Here is a 14,700-nt window from a genome sequence, read left to right on the forward strand (position 1 = left end):
ACCAGACACACCAAATATTTGTACAGAGTCACTGATAATAGCTCTTTTCAAAACAAGCCAATAAAAATCGTAACTGCAATCTAGACAGTATTAAGCATGAATTTCATGCTCCTGATTCCTTTATACTCAAAGGAGAGAGAGAAAGAGAGAGAGAAGAGAGAGAGAGAGAGAGAGAGAGAGAGAGAGAGAGAGAGAGAGAAAGAAAGAGAGAGAGAGAGAAAGAGAGAGAGAGAAAGAGAGAGAGAGTTTATACTCTCAAACGTTTATATCAAGCTAATGGATGATGTTTTATCTTGATTGTTTTGTTCCACTTTTTCTTGTTTTCTCATGCCAATGGGGCGGCACTGGCTCAGGCATAGAGTAGCTGGATGAGGTTCCCAGTTCGCTCCCGGGTTCCCCCAGAGTTAAGGTGGTTGCACACTGGACGAGTTTTTCGGAAAACCGATGGAGAAACGCCGCTAAAAATCCGAAAAACGGGGGGGGGGAAAAGGGACCTGTAGTGTCAAAGTGTCCTTGAGCAAGATGCTGAAAGAGAGAGGGAGACACAGAGAGAGACACAGAGAGTCCCCTAAGGCCTGGCCCACTAGCTGAATGGATTGCAGTTCATTAACGTACATGAACAGACATCAACCAGAGATTCCTTCCTTCCTCCATAAACCGAGTCCACACACACACACACACACACACACACACACACACACACACACACACACACACACACACACACACACACACACACACACACACACACACACACACACACACACACACACACACACACACACACACACACACACACACACACACACACACACACACACACGAATCAACTAAATGAGTTAACTGTGGATTGTAGTAATTAGTTAGGGCATAAAGCAGTGACACACAAGTGCAACTATAGCTTAGCTTATCTGTAGGTAGTTGCTAGCTATAGGCCGAGGCAAACGGATGAAGCAGCTATACCCACACAGCCAGCCAGTGTGGAACATTGAATGTCAATAAGATACACTACCTGCCATTGGATCATTCAAAAGCAGGCTATGCGCGTGACATCATAGTCCCGGGAAGTTATGCAGTCCATGAGGGAACGCCTACTGAGTGGCAAAAAACAACAACTTTCTGTCCTTGACAGCTCATACATCCAAACAGAAACGTCCTGTCGGATTGTATTAAACAATGTTAAACTCACCAACATTGCAGGTGTACAGAAAGCTTGAATTATCCTCTATCTATCTGCAACGTTTTGGTTTCATAGAAATCCATCGTTGAATGCCATGAGCTACTTTCTGTCAAGAAATTCAGTGCAGGTGAATGGAAGCACTCGTTTTCAATAACATCATGTTGCCTCTTGCATTATGTGCAATTTAGAAACAGGTGGTACTACACTCGTGTGTCTGTCCAGAGATGGGAAGTAATGAAGTAGAAATGGCAGGTCTGTCGTCGCCGCTGGGGTATTAAAGTCAAAACATATTGTATCATTACGAGCTAAAATACGCCACAGACACTTTCAAATGCGAGGGCGATACACAAGCAAGATGGAGTAAAGCTGCCAAGTTGTCCTGGATACCTGAACAGAACACACTGCAAGCAATACATCGCATATACAGGTGAAAGAAACACAAGATGGATAAATCATAAATATGTTAAACGTGACCACTCAATGATGAGACTGTAAAACAAATGCATCATCAACTTTCTCTATATGCTGTCCCTGGCCACCCAGTCACAGACGGTGTCACAGACAGCCACCACCACAGTATAATCTGTGATTCCTATTTGATTTGATGTACTGCCTCAGATCAGCCGAGCCACGTTATGAAAGAGCAAATTGTCGATGTATAGCCTATCAACTTATATATCTAGAGCAGTGGTTCCCAAACCTATCAGGCAAAGAGTGACCCAAAAGAGAAATTAGACGTTTGCCCGGGACCCAAACGGGTGAAAATAGCAGATCTACAAGCCACAACGTGTTGCTTCATGCAGCGTTGCGAGCTTGTAGATCAGCTATTTTCCACTACTTCTTAATTATTAATATTTTATTTATGGAATTTCTTAGATTTGCTTGGTTTGTTCGTTTGAAAATGTATACAGTATATATATATATATATATATTTTTTTTTTTTCATTGACTTTTTATTGAATTTTCCTTATGTAAACAAACATACATGAAAAAGAAAATACTAGGAAAATACATACAAACCAAACATTCAAACAGGTGCATCCACTTCAAGGTGCACAAAGTCCATTAATGAAACAGATTTAACACAACTGAATATAAATAAAATCAAGTCTTATGGTTCAATTTGACCTCTAAAGCTGAATGTAATTTTCTCTTTTTGAGTTAAGGCTTTTTTTGGATGCCACCAGCAATACCCTCAGTAAATACTGATCCTGCCTTGGAAACCAAAGTCCTTCCAAATCTGCAAGATACATGGTTTTAAAATGAAAACGAATGTAAACTCCAAAAACTGCTTCCAGGACACTGTGGACACGCCAATACCACAGGATCTCAGTCAGACTGGTACGAGTAATGTCTTTTCTGCCCTGGAGTGCAAAAGAAACGACTCACATTTTCCAGGTGAATTTTCTCCATGTGGGGGATGTATACAATTATTTTACATTTTTGTATTTAAAAAAAAAAAAAAATCTTTTTAAATAAAAATAAATTGGATTTTTACTCAAAGTCGTCACCCAAATAAATCGGTCCGTGGCCCACAAATGGGGGCCACTGGGTCCAGATCCACTGTTTGGGAACCAGTGGCCTAGAGGACTAGACACCCTATTGCCCAATTTATACTTGGTTGCATAATGTCATGTCACACACTGAAAATAACAGCTCAAAAAGCTTATGAAATGCGCAGGCTGTGTGAGATGTGTGAGATTGTAGATCAGCTATTTTCAGCACTGAACTACACATCAATCACCCTTAATTGGTACATTACTGTCTGTACAATGGCTTGACATAGCTAGCGGTGTGTCAATATGTGAGGCCATAAAAAGATAATGGAAAGTACTAGCCAATGACGCACTTTCTTCACTGTAATAAAGACTGCCAGTGAACCCCAGTTAGCACTATTTCTCAGCGGGTTTCACACTGTGCTTCAAATTGTAGCATGACCCCCCATCATGCTTAGGCGACCCAATATTCCTCTGTTAAAAAGTTGTTTGTGTACGTCTGAGAGTGACAGAACATCTTGTGATTCACCTTTGAATCCCTTCCCAACCACTGGTTAAGACATTCTCGCTTAAAAGTCAAGCTACACTTATATTGAAAGGTGTAGGGAAATCTGCCATCTACATTGAACCTATCCTCAGTGGTGCAAAATACATTTACTTAAGTACTGTACTTAAGTACAATTTTGTATTATGTACATTTCCAAATTCCAATACTTTTACTTCTACTCTACTACATCTCGGATCCAAATGTTGTACTTTTACTCCACTACATTTATTTGAAAACTTTAGTTACTAGTTAGGTTGTAGATTTTGATAACTATTGCAAAACGTTAAAACGTTTTGCGTTTTGTAACGTTTTGTATTGCCCAGCCCTCCAGGCCCAGAGCGTGGCGCCAGCGCCAGCAAAATAAGCATAGAAATCGAGCCACTTCCGCCCACGCCGGAAGAGATGTAGTGTTGTTTCTGTAGGGTAAGCCTAGGGAACGGACATGGATTGCCCAGATGACCTTAAAGGGATAGTTCAGAATTGTCAGAGAGAACTCGAGGAAAGCGCGGATTGGGTTAACCACAACAGCCCTGAATATGTTTACAAACTCACAATGCGTCATGATGCAAAGCATTGTGAGCTTGTAGATCTGCCATATTCAAAAGATTTGTATACATTTGAAAACTTGAAATGAGACATAATGAGTATTTTTAATTTTGGTACTTTAAGTACATTTTGATGCCAATACCTTGGCACTTTTACTCAAGTACATTTTGAATTACTTGTAACCGAGTATTTCTATATTGCAGTATTGATAAATAAAGATTGTGAGTACTTTTTCTACCACTGCCTATCCTAACTATTAGGAGGAAAGCTACAGAGCAGTGCCCACTGTGGCCAGGGACAAACTCCCCTTCTAATGTTTTGGTGTGGCAGCAAGCTGGAGCGCACCCATGTGAGGTAAGCCATGTGACAACACAGAAAAGCCTCATATAAGGGCCATTCAACACAGGACCTTCTGGTTGCCAGGCAACCGTGATAATCACTGTGCCAGACAGTAAACCATTGAGCATCATCATCCAACATCCAAAAGTGGCCTATGAGATGGGCATTATAATTAAAACAATTTTACTGCCAGAATTGTTTCAGTCTGTTTCCCTGCCGAGGGCTTTTCAGTCGCCCAAATTCATGACCCCTGAACCAGAAGCTAAATCGGCTAGGCTAATTTTAACCGCGATCTCTTTATAAGTCCGCAAGGTAGCGGCGCTTTAGTTATGACTATGAGCCATGAACATCGCCGTTTTGATCAAAAACCTCAATCTGGGAAAATAATCAGAGATACAAGTTTCAGTTAGCATGGCAGTGGACGAGGGGGAACCTTTTCACTGACGGACCATAGCCTAGCCAAGCGTTGCCTAGCAACGGAGAGCTAAATAGACGTGAAGAGCGATCTCAAACCAAACCAATACAAAAAGTCGTCAAAGTCGTCTTTGGCAGTGAGCGCCATTGGGGAAAGAAATCATCCTTCACGGTCCTTGGCTTAATATATGGTAATATACAGGAGTAATGGTACAATTCGGGGGTTTACCAGAGTTTGTTGGAAAGTTTAACGGGAGTTTCCTGTAATATACACATCCGTATTCCATGCTTTTTGCGCAGTACTTAAGATACAGTACTAATGCACGATTAACAGCATGACAGAACAGCCAACGGAATTATAGAGGACATGATCTTTTCTATAGTACTTGCTACTGCACTACTGGCTAACAGTAGCCTTGGGTGAGACCGTGCATGGTACTGTGTGTTGGTTCCGAGGGAGTGAGTCATAGCTGCAGTGACATTCCAAGACGATTAGCCATCCCCTTTCAACATAACATTACACCTGTTAGGCAGCCATGCTTCTTCAGACAGCTCAGGCAAAAGATCAAAATGTCTTCTCTCTGCAGCTTAATACCAGTGAAACGGCCACAGTAGTGTACAGTGAGTATGTGTGTGTGTGTGTGTGTGTGTGTGTGTGTGTGTGTGTGTGTGTGTGTGTCAGAGGTGAGCAGAAACTATGCTAGCAATAGCAACGAAGGCATGTGCCACCAGCATGCTGGAACAGGAGCGAGTATGAGAGGCTCACTTCACTAAGACCTGCTAATTACTGCTCCACAGGACAGCATGGTCTCAGTGTGTGTGTGTGTGTGTGTGTGTGTCCATGCGTGTACAGTATGTGTGTCTTTGGAAAATATAAACGGGACTGCTTTGCCCCTTTCTTATCTATTGAATGACGTTCAGAAACGGGCCATCAAAGCCAACTAGGACAATGCCCTGCTGTAGTGTTGTAGTCGAGTCCACCTAAAGCGTGTCCAAGTGAAGTCCAAGTCCAAGGGGGGTGGGGTGGGGGGGTTCCCGAGTGTGGGAGGAGGTCGAGTCCGAGTCGAGACCAGATAAAATGTTTCTCATTTTATAGGTACAGAAAACACTGCAGAGCAGGCAGGCGCATCAGCTGCACTCCGTTACTTAACAAGACAGCTGTCTATCAGCGCCTGACAGCTTTCTGATAATGTTAATGTGAATGGGCTCTCACCTCACAATGTGGGTATAAAAAAAAGATTTCATTTCATTGCATTGTAGTGACTCATGAGGACTCGTGGGGGAAGAATCCCGAGTCCCTTGGTCCGAGACAGAGTCAAGTCCAAGTCAAATTGTGAGCGAGACCAAGTAAATGAAAATGTGGACTTGAGTACACTACCCTGTGTTACTACTGGAAATGAGACAGCTAGCGAGTGCAATACACGTAATAACACACATGTACACTACAGGCACTAGGGATGTTAATAGTTAATCGCCTTTAAGAAATTAATCAATTAAACTTAACAGTTAATAATTAATCGAAAATTCTGCGGTTCTATTATTGGGTGGTTTTCTGTGAATGTAATGTTGTCTGCGTGTGGCTGAGGAATGCACATGTGGGCCGGTTAGATGGATGTTAGGTTCTTAGCTTGCTTATGATTCTATTGATTGACTATTTCTATGCATTTGATGTATTACTATGTGTTGTTCTTGCTTACTGTAAGTCGCTCTATATTAAGATCGCCTGCTAAATGCCTAAATTGTAATTGTAAATTGTATTTGACATGCGGTCAGACACTGAGGACAGCCTGAGCGGTCAACAGTAGGGGGATTAGGCTGTGATCATAACAGCAGACAAACAGACAGACAGAGCTCATTATTCCCTGGTCTAGGTCAGACATCAACTAGGAAAACTGTTGAAAACTGCAAACAAACTCAATTGTGGTTATAATAGGACCAGCAATGGCCACTGTGGGGGGCCATTGGGGGGGGGGGGGGGGGGGGGGCATTTATTCTTTCATGACTCTCAAGACTGATAACTTTTTCCACTATGACTTGTTTAATAAGCGACTCTTATGCAGATGTATTGTCAAACTTTTGGGTGTACTCGTTTGCACATGCATTTCTTTCCCCTCCTAATTTAGCTAATTCTCCCATGCGTATAAATCACTGTCACTGCAGATCCCTACAGTTGGGTCTTTGGGAGGGTGTGTAGAGTCTACACACTGCAGATCCCTACAGTTGGGTCTTTGGGAGGGTGTGTAGAGTCTACACACTGCAGATCCCTACAGTTGGGTCTTTGGGAGGGTGTGTAGTGTCTACACATTGCAGATCCCTACAGTTGGGTCTTTGGGAGGGTGTGTAGAGTCTACACACTGCAGATCCCTACAGTTGGGTCTTTGGGAGGGTGTGTAGTGTCTACACACTGCAGATCCCTACAGTTGGGTCTTTGGGAGGGTGTGTAGAGTCTACACACTGCAGATCCCTACAGTTGGGTCTTTGGGAGGGTGTGTAGTGTCTACACACTGCAGATCCCTACAGTTGGGTCTTTGGGAGGGTGTGTAGTGTCTACACACTGCAGATCCCTACAGTTGGGTCTTTGGGAGGGTGTGTAGAGTCTACACACTGCAGATCCCTACAGTTGGGTCTTTGGGAGGGTGTGTAGTGTCTACACACTGCAGACAACCACGTCTCCTCACACGTGTTACTTCACCAGCTGCTCCTTTTCAGCCGACAGTAAGGAGTTTCACTGTGAGGATGTAATGCGTGTGGAGCAGGGGTGTAACGATACATTTTAACAGTGATACGATACGTATCACGATACAAGTTTGATGATACGATTGGATGATTCAGTCATGGCGATGAAATACGATACAATGATTTAAAGGTATTTAGAGGTATCCCTCCCAAGTTCTGCTCCCAATTGAACCGGCGACCCCATCAACCTGTAGCTGTCGCTAGTAGTGAAGCGACAGAGAACAAATGCTTTCCCCTGCCGGAGGCCGTCATGGACTTTTCAATCCCCAGCCACTCACGATGGCGGTCAGCATTAACTTATACCCCTGCGCCACCTCACATTAAATATTAAAAATCACACTCATGTGAAGTGAGATGTGAAATGAAACTAGAAAAAGTGCCCCTCAGGGCACAGGTCTCCACCAGGGCAGGTCAGGTTGTGTGGATGTATTTATATCAGCGAGATGACGTCTTACGTTGTCATTTACGGCCCTAAACAAACATTAAACATTGGCTGGCAAAGAATTACATCATAAACAAACATTAAAGTCTATATATATGGCTTACAGGTTTTATTTTACAAATGTCATTTTTGTTTCCCACTAACAACTGACGCTCTAAAAGACAGAGACAGGCAGACTGTTCTGCTCTGACGGTCACATTATTATTGCGTCATCAATATCGGTGAAAATGATCTCGATAATTTTGAGATCTGTCCGATACGGCTTTTTTATAGCCGATTTTTATATGCTACCGATTATATCGTGCGTCTCTAATTTTCACCCATTTTTTCAATTCCTACTGTACTGTGATTTCTGTACATTGACAACTGAAATATAAAGACTACATCATTCATCCATTTACTGTAGAGACAAGGGCAGATCAAACAGCAGGAATCATCGAGTTCGGGTTCACGTGTGATTTATGAGAATAAATCATGCCTATCACAGCATGAGAATAGTCAGACATTGATAAATGTGCCAGCTCAAAATGATAGCCATATAAATATCATGACCTTGTTTCAGAGGACTTGCCCCTCGAGTTCATGACATGATGACGTGGATTACAGCCAGTGGTGGAAAAAGTACACCAATGATTTAAGTAAAAGTATACTGTACATACTGTACTGCAACATTGTAATACTCTGTTACAAGTAAAAGTCCAGAATTCAAAAAGTACTTACAGTACCAAAAGCAAAAGTATTCATTATAAAGAATGTGTCATTTCAAGTTTTCAAATGTATAAAAATCTTCTGAAAATAGCCAAGCTAACAATGTGTTGCATCGTGACGCATTTGTGAGCTTGTAGATTGGCCATTTTCAAATGGCTGAAATGTATATAGGGCTGTGGGTAATGTATATTTTGTAATAATAATCAAAATCTACAAAGTAACTAATAACTAACTTTTCAAATAAGTGTAGTGAAGTAAAAGTACAATATTTGCCTCTGAAATGTAGTGGAGTAGAAGAAGTAAAAGTACTGACATTTTTGAAATACTTGAGTAAAGTAAAAGTACCTCAACAAGGTACTTAAGTAAATGTAATTAGTTACTTTCCACCACTGAAGAACATCATTATTTTAATGTTGCCAAGTCCAACTGTACCAGCTAAAAAGTGTTAAAGGAAGTAAAAAAACAAACACTGATCATGTTCCGAATTATACAGACCACAGGAAAAACTAAAAAAAGCAGAAAAAACCCAACATAAGAATCATAACCCTTTATTTGCCACAGAGCTTATTTTTGTGTGGAGGGATCCAGAAATACGCCAACGTCCTCCAGCTACAGAAATACATCATCTCCTGACAGCTCCATTACATAATATATTAAGGGTTATTATTAACCCCTTACGACGAGCCTGTCTGCAGCCCGAGTTCCTGGGGACGTTTCCCAAGTCGAGAACAGAGATGTGTTTAGGTGAGCGGCGAGTTGCTTACCACTGTGGCGTAACGTCAAATTGTAGTTTTCGGTGGTCACCTTATCACCTAAAACTGTAGTATGAATAGGCCTTAAAAGGTGACCAAATCTTCATGGATTAAAGCAAAAGTCACGACTGTCATATTTGCATGACCAAGTTCTAAAGGTGTGATTTGTGAGACAGCATGAAAGGAGCTGCCCCACACACTAGCGCTGATTCCTAAACAATCGATGTTTATTAATATTGTCCGTCCTGTCAACCAGGTTAAAGAAATCACAGATTGAGTCTTTAACCTTTGCTTTCATATGAGATATCCGACCGAGAATATTACATATTTTATGGAAGATGCTTCAGAACATATTGATAGCTTGACCACATCAAATGCTCTAAAATAATAACTGAAAATAGACGATCTACACTACAAGCTCTCAATGCATGACGCATTGAGAGCATGTTTTCACTGTGAAACATGCCACCAAAGGAGACATGATGATGGCTTCTATTGAATCAAAAAGACTGAAATCAGTCGCGCCGACTGAGAACTTTAATCCATGAGTCTTGTCCATAATTTAAAGTTTTGCTTGCTTCTGTCAATGTTTTATTTTTCACAGTACACTTTATTTCATACATAGCCCATTCGGTTGTTGATTTCCTTTTATTTCTTCAATTTTATGAAAAGCACATTGTAACCTTGTTTAGTAAAGTGCTTTATAAAGTGTTTGTTTTTAATCACTAGCCCCTTTTTTCTCACTCCTCAACTTTCTTAATATATCACGCATCAGGTCAGAAAACATACTGCTCCCTGATGAAGGCTTAACCGCCGAAACGTTGGATTCATTTTTGTCTTACCTGCTGTCCTAATAAGATATTGGCACTCTGGCTATTGGCGTCCACTTTCTTGTTTTTTCAAGATTTCCTCTACAGAAAACATACTGTAACATAACCGAGATCAAATCCCCTCCCCAGCCTAGCCTGTTCAACACTTTGACAATCATGCTTCTATTTATTATCCTTCACAACATCCCAGCAGTGGTGCTCAGTACATCTACAGTACTTAAGTACTGTACAATTTTGAGGTACTTTTACTTTACTGGAGTATTTTCTACTCAACTACATCTCGGAGACAAAATGTTTTACTCAGTTACAATTATTTGAAAACTTAAGTTACTAGTTACTGTGTAGATTTGGATTTATTACAAAACACACTAACCACTTCAGCCCTCTATATTTCTATATATTTCATACATTCGAAAACTTATGAAATGGGACATTTCATAGTGAGTACTTCCTACATTTGGCACTTTAAGTACATTTTTATACCAATACTTTTGTACTTTTACTCAAGTAAATTTTTAATTCCAGACTTAGGCTGAGCTCACACCTTTCATGCAATTCTCTGCTCGTTGGATGCTCGTTGGATGCTCGTTGGGTAGTGTCATGGCCGTCCCTCCCTAGATGCATCCATTTCCCACAAGGCTTTGCGGGAAGTGGGCGGTGCGCTAGAGCGGAATGCGGAAAACAACAGACCCACGTTTATCTGCGTGTAGTTTTTGGTGACCAATATGGCGATATGTGGAGTTGTACACTGTCATAATAAAACGGATGGCTTTTTACATACAGAATGGGGCACTGGCTTGCTAAATGAATCAAACTTTCTTCGAAAGACGTCATCCTCTTCTGAACAAGCCAACACACAGAATCAGTGCCTTTAAATCTGGTACTGATTGTTGAAATGACTGGAGACAGCCGTGCGTCATTTTCATCATCATCATCATGTCCACACCCAAACGCAGAAACGCATTGAACATAGGATAAAATCACTGCAGTAGCAGGTTTCAATTGTAGGCTATATTATACTTGCTTTTATATTTACACTTATGAGGTGCCAATCATATTTTTTAATGAAGGAATAAGTACCGCATTTTAAAAGCCACCTAAATTGTGAGTGGAAGTGGAACATGTTTCTTTCATTGTCTGTCAGCATGTCACACTATGTGCAAAATCCCGACTCTCGACTTTTCTCAATTTAAAAATGATAGACACTTTACCATTGCTCTGGCGACTTGGCAAGTCCTGCACATAAATTAATAGCAGAGTCAGACCTATAGAAGTAACAAGTTGTGAGCTTGTAGAGTGGCTATATTTTCGAGCTGTATAATAAATGTCACGTTATAATGTGTAGGCTGGCTAATACAAGTTCACGCGCGCACATTGTCAGCATGTAGGCACAGTGACATGCATTCAATGGTGCGCCCTTAATTACCTAAACATGAGAGAGATGTGCCATATACGCACGATGCGATTCCATTCACACCTCTCTCTCTCTCTGCACCCTCTCTCTCTCTCTCTCTCTCCTCGCATGACCATGACCATGAAATGGAGAGCAAAATACAGCACGATATAGTTTCACATGCGGCTATGCACACACCACGCATAGACTTGTTGGTGTAGGCTACTGCGCAATGGCATTTGGCCTGGGTGCTTATTGGTAGGTTAATATCCACAGTTTATCCGTAGCGGTCCGCAATGAACCTATTGTTCAAGCTTCGCACTCCAATACAAATTAAACTATTTGAATAAAGGTTGTACACATCAGTGAAATTAACCTCTGGGAAAATCCCTAATTGAGAGAGTGTATAGGCCTGCACCACAGATCATATAGGCTGCATGGCTAACAGGACTTGGGCACTACCCATCTCTCTATATCATTTGATAAAGGCATATTAAAAACATGACTTGTACACCCAATGAAAATATAAACTTCACAGAATATATACCACTTCGAATTATAACAATCGGTTGAAGATTATCTGAATATCACACAAGTAAAATCTCAACTTTTTTGCGCAACGGGCCATTGCGCTGAGGACTGGCAGTGTTTTACATATACTTGAGGACCTCTGCTTGGAACGCGCTGCATGTGGACGCAACACTTGGAGCTTGTAGATACACGGAATGACGATAAACATTTCACAGAATATATACCACTTTGAATTAAAACAATCGGTTGTGCTTAGCACTCGGCACCAATGCAAATGAAATAGTCCGCACTGGACTAGTAGGCTGATATATTTATTATTGGATGCAGCAGAGCAGAGCCTTTGCTCACTGCAGTTGATGCAACATAATACGTTTTAAAGTTGTTAACAGTGATATATAAACATGAACACTTGGATAGATATCTGTGTAGTTTCCATGCAGGCACAAGCTGCATTTCTCACCTAATTATAGTAAAAATGATATGCGCTAATAAGCGGTGACATCATCATTTCTCAAAAGCTCTGTCACTCTCCAGTCGGACTTTTCTGCGGGGCTCAGGAGATCTATATATATCTATGCAGGAGACTACAACTAAACTCCGCCCATTGGGATACAAAACAGCCCTTCTCTCCTATTGGTTGGTGGTTAACCCCACCCTCTGTGTTGGGTGGACGTTGGGTGGATGTTGCGCCTACAAGCTGTTGTATGCATAGATATATGGTTGGCTGTGTGTTGACTGCCCCCCCTCCCCCTCATACAACACAATGTTGGGTCAAAGCACGTGACTCCCATTGGTAATACATTGGGCGGCCATGACACTACCCAACGAGCATCCAACGAGCATCCAACGAGCAGAGAATTGCATGAAAGGTGTGAGCTCAGCCTTGTACTTGCAGAGTATATCTATTTTGCAATATCATACTTTTACTTAAGTAAGACATGTGAGTACTTTTTCCATCACTGCATCCCAGTCCCACTCTTCATAAACTCCTCTACTTTCTCAGCCAGTCATTAGGCCTGTCACAATTATTAAATAATCGCCTAACCGCAATTATTCTTGCGTCAAACGTTTCCATGTTGAAAAATGTCCATACATTTTCAAAAATAGCAGAAATAGCTCATATCACGTCACAAAGTGACATGTTTCAACTATTTCCGCAAAAATAAATAAAAAACTAAACTAAATGTGTCATTGATTTCTTCTTTGTGAATTTAAGTTATTTGTCATATCTGCCCTGTGCAATTTGTGATTACGAAGCCTAAAAGGCAAACGGAAATACAAATTGTTCAGTACAAAAAACACAATTAAATCGTTAATCGCAATTATTTGTGTGACAATTAATCCTCAGCTTAAATTTGTAATCTTGATAGCCCTACCACCAGTATACCTTTTCAATCAGCCTCTTTTTCCATGTCAGTTTCATAGTCTGGATGAGATCAGAACAGCAGCAAACAGATGTTAGGTTCAAAACGTCCAGTCGGTCAGCAGATGCATCAGAGTGTCGACCAAGCTGAGTGTGTGAGTAGTTACAACATGCCCATCTAGACTGAGAGAGCCGTCCCAGCTCCCACAGCCCTGCAGAGGTGTGTGTGTGTGTGTGTGTGTGTGTGTGTGTGTGTGTGTGTGTGTGTGTGTGCGTGCGTGCGTGCGTGGATGTTGACGTTCACTCGGTCAGTGACCGCGTACTTGGGTTCAGTTCCCTTCCGCTCCCCCCACTGACCAAGACCTCAGACCACCCTGGAAGACAAGGACCTGCTGGTGGAGACAGGTCTCCATGGGAGGGGAAGCAGTATTTCGACAGCAAATTTTGATTTAGTCATGATTTAGGCCTTTAAGATAACCTGATGATAACTTTGAAGGCAAGATGTATTAAGTGCAGAACATTGATTCAGCACTGCCTTGTCCGTGATTTTCTTTCACTTTGTGTACCGATGTGACAATCAAGCGGGTGCTGGTACCAAATCAGAGCTCATTGCTGGGTTAAAGATCAGTGTTGATTTTGTCGACCTAAAACTCTGACGGAAAATGTCCGTTGACTACCATTTTTCACTGACAAACACAAAATAAAAACTAAATAAAGGCTAAGCTATGATGGCATGCCAGGCTACATAGTAGAGGGCAGCACGGGTCCATAAAATTGGACCCGGTCCGAAACGGACCCGGTGATATCAGAACAGAACCGATCCGGATCCGAAAACATTCTAATTGGCCACACCCGGCCCGGACCCGGCCCCGAAAGTTTTGGATCCGGTCCGAAACGGACCCGTTAAAAACAGGATCCGATCCGAAATAAACCTACCCGTTCCGAAAGACCCGTTACACCCGTGGTGTGTCCAATCCTATATTATGCTTATTTTCACCGTGACTGTGATTATGAGACTGAAGTGAACACTGTGACTGAACGTCAGCATCACCCCCGCCTCTACAAAGGAGCGCTGAAAATAGCCGATCTACAAGCTCGCAATGCGTCGCATTGCGAGCTTGCTTTAATGCAGTCATCAAGAATGACAGCTTTTCTTTTGGATGGAATTGCTTTCCGAATAGCAACAAAAGACGTGATGGCACTTTGTTGTTGTGGTTGTTGACCCTCGCCGGCACTCTCTTTTTTCTTACACGCCTTCCCAGTCATGTGTTTTTTCAGTTAAGATGTCCCCGTCTTCTGCATGTCGTAGGTAAGCGGTGAGTCACACTTTGTCAGCACCAACATTTTTACCGTCCGCGTCGACAATGATAACAAAACTGTCCCAGACATCCGACTTCCCCTTAGGAGATTGCGTGCTGTAATC

The 14,700-nt window shown here is 41.8% G+C and overlaps 1 protein-coding gene across 2 annotated transcripts in view; it reads right to left on the minus strand.

Moving 5' to 3' along the window:
* Nucleotides 1–14,700, minus strand: part of pacsin3 (protein kinase C and casein kinase substrate in neurons 3) — a 46,425-nt gene that overhangs the window by 21,970 nt on the left and 9,755 nt on the right. The window lies entirely within an intron of this gene.

Source organism: Electrona antarctica (assembly GCF_951216825.1).
Source record: "Electrona antarctica genome assembly, chromosome: 3".
Lineage (NCBI taxonomy): Eukaryota > Metazoa > Chordata > Actinopteri > Myctophiformes > Myctophidae > Electrona > Electrona antarctica.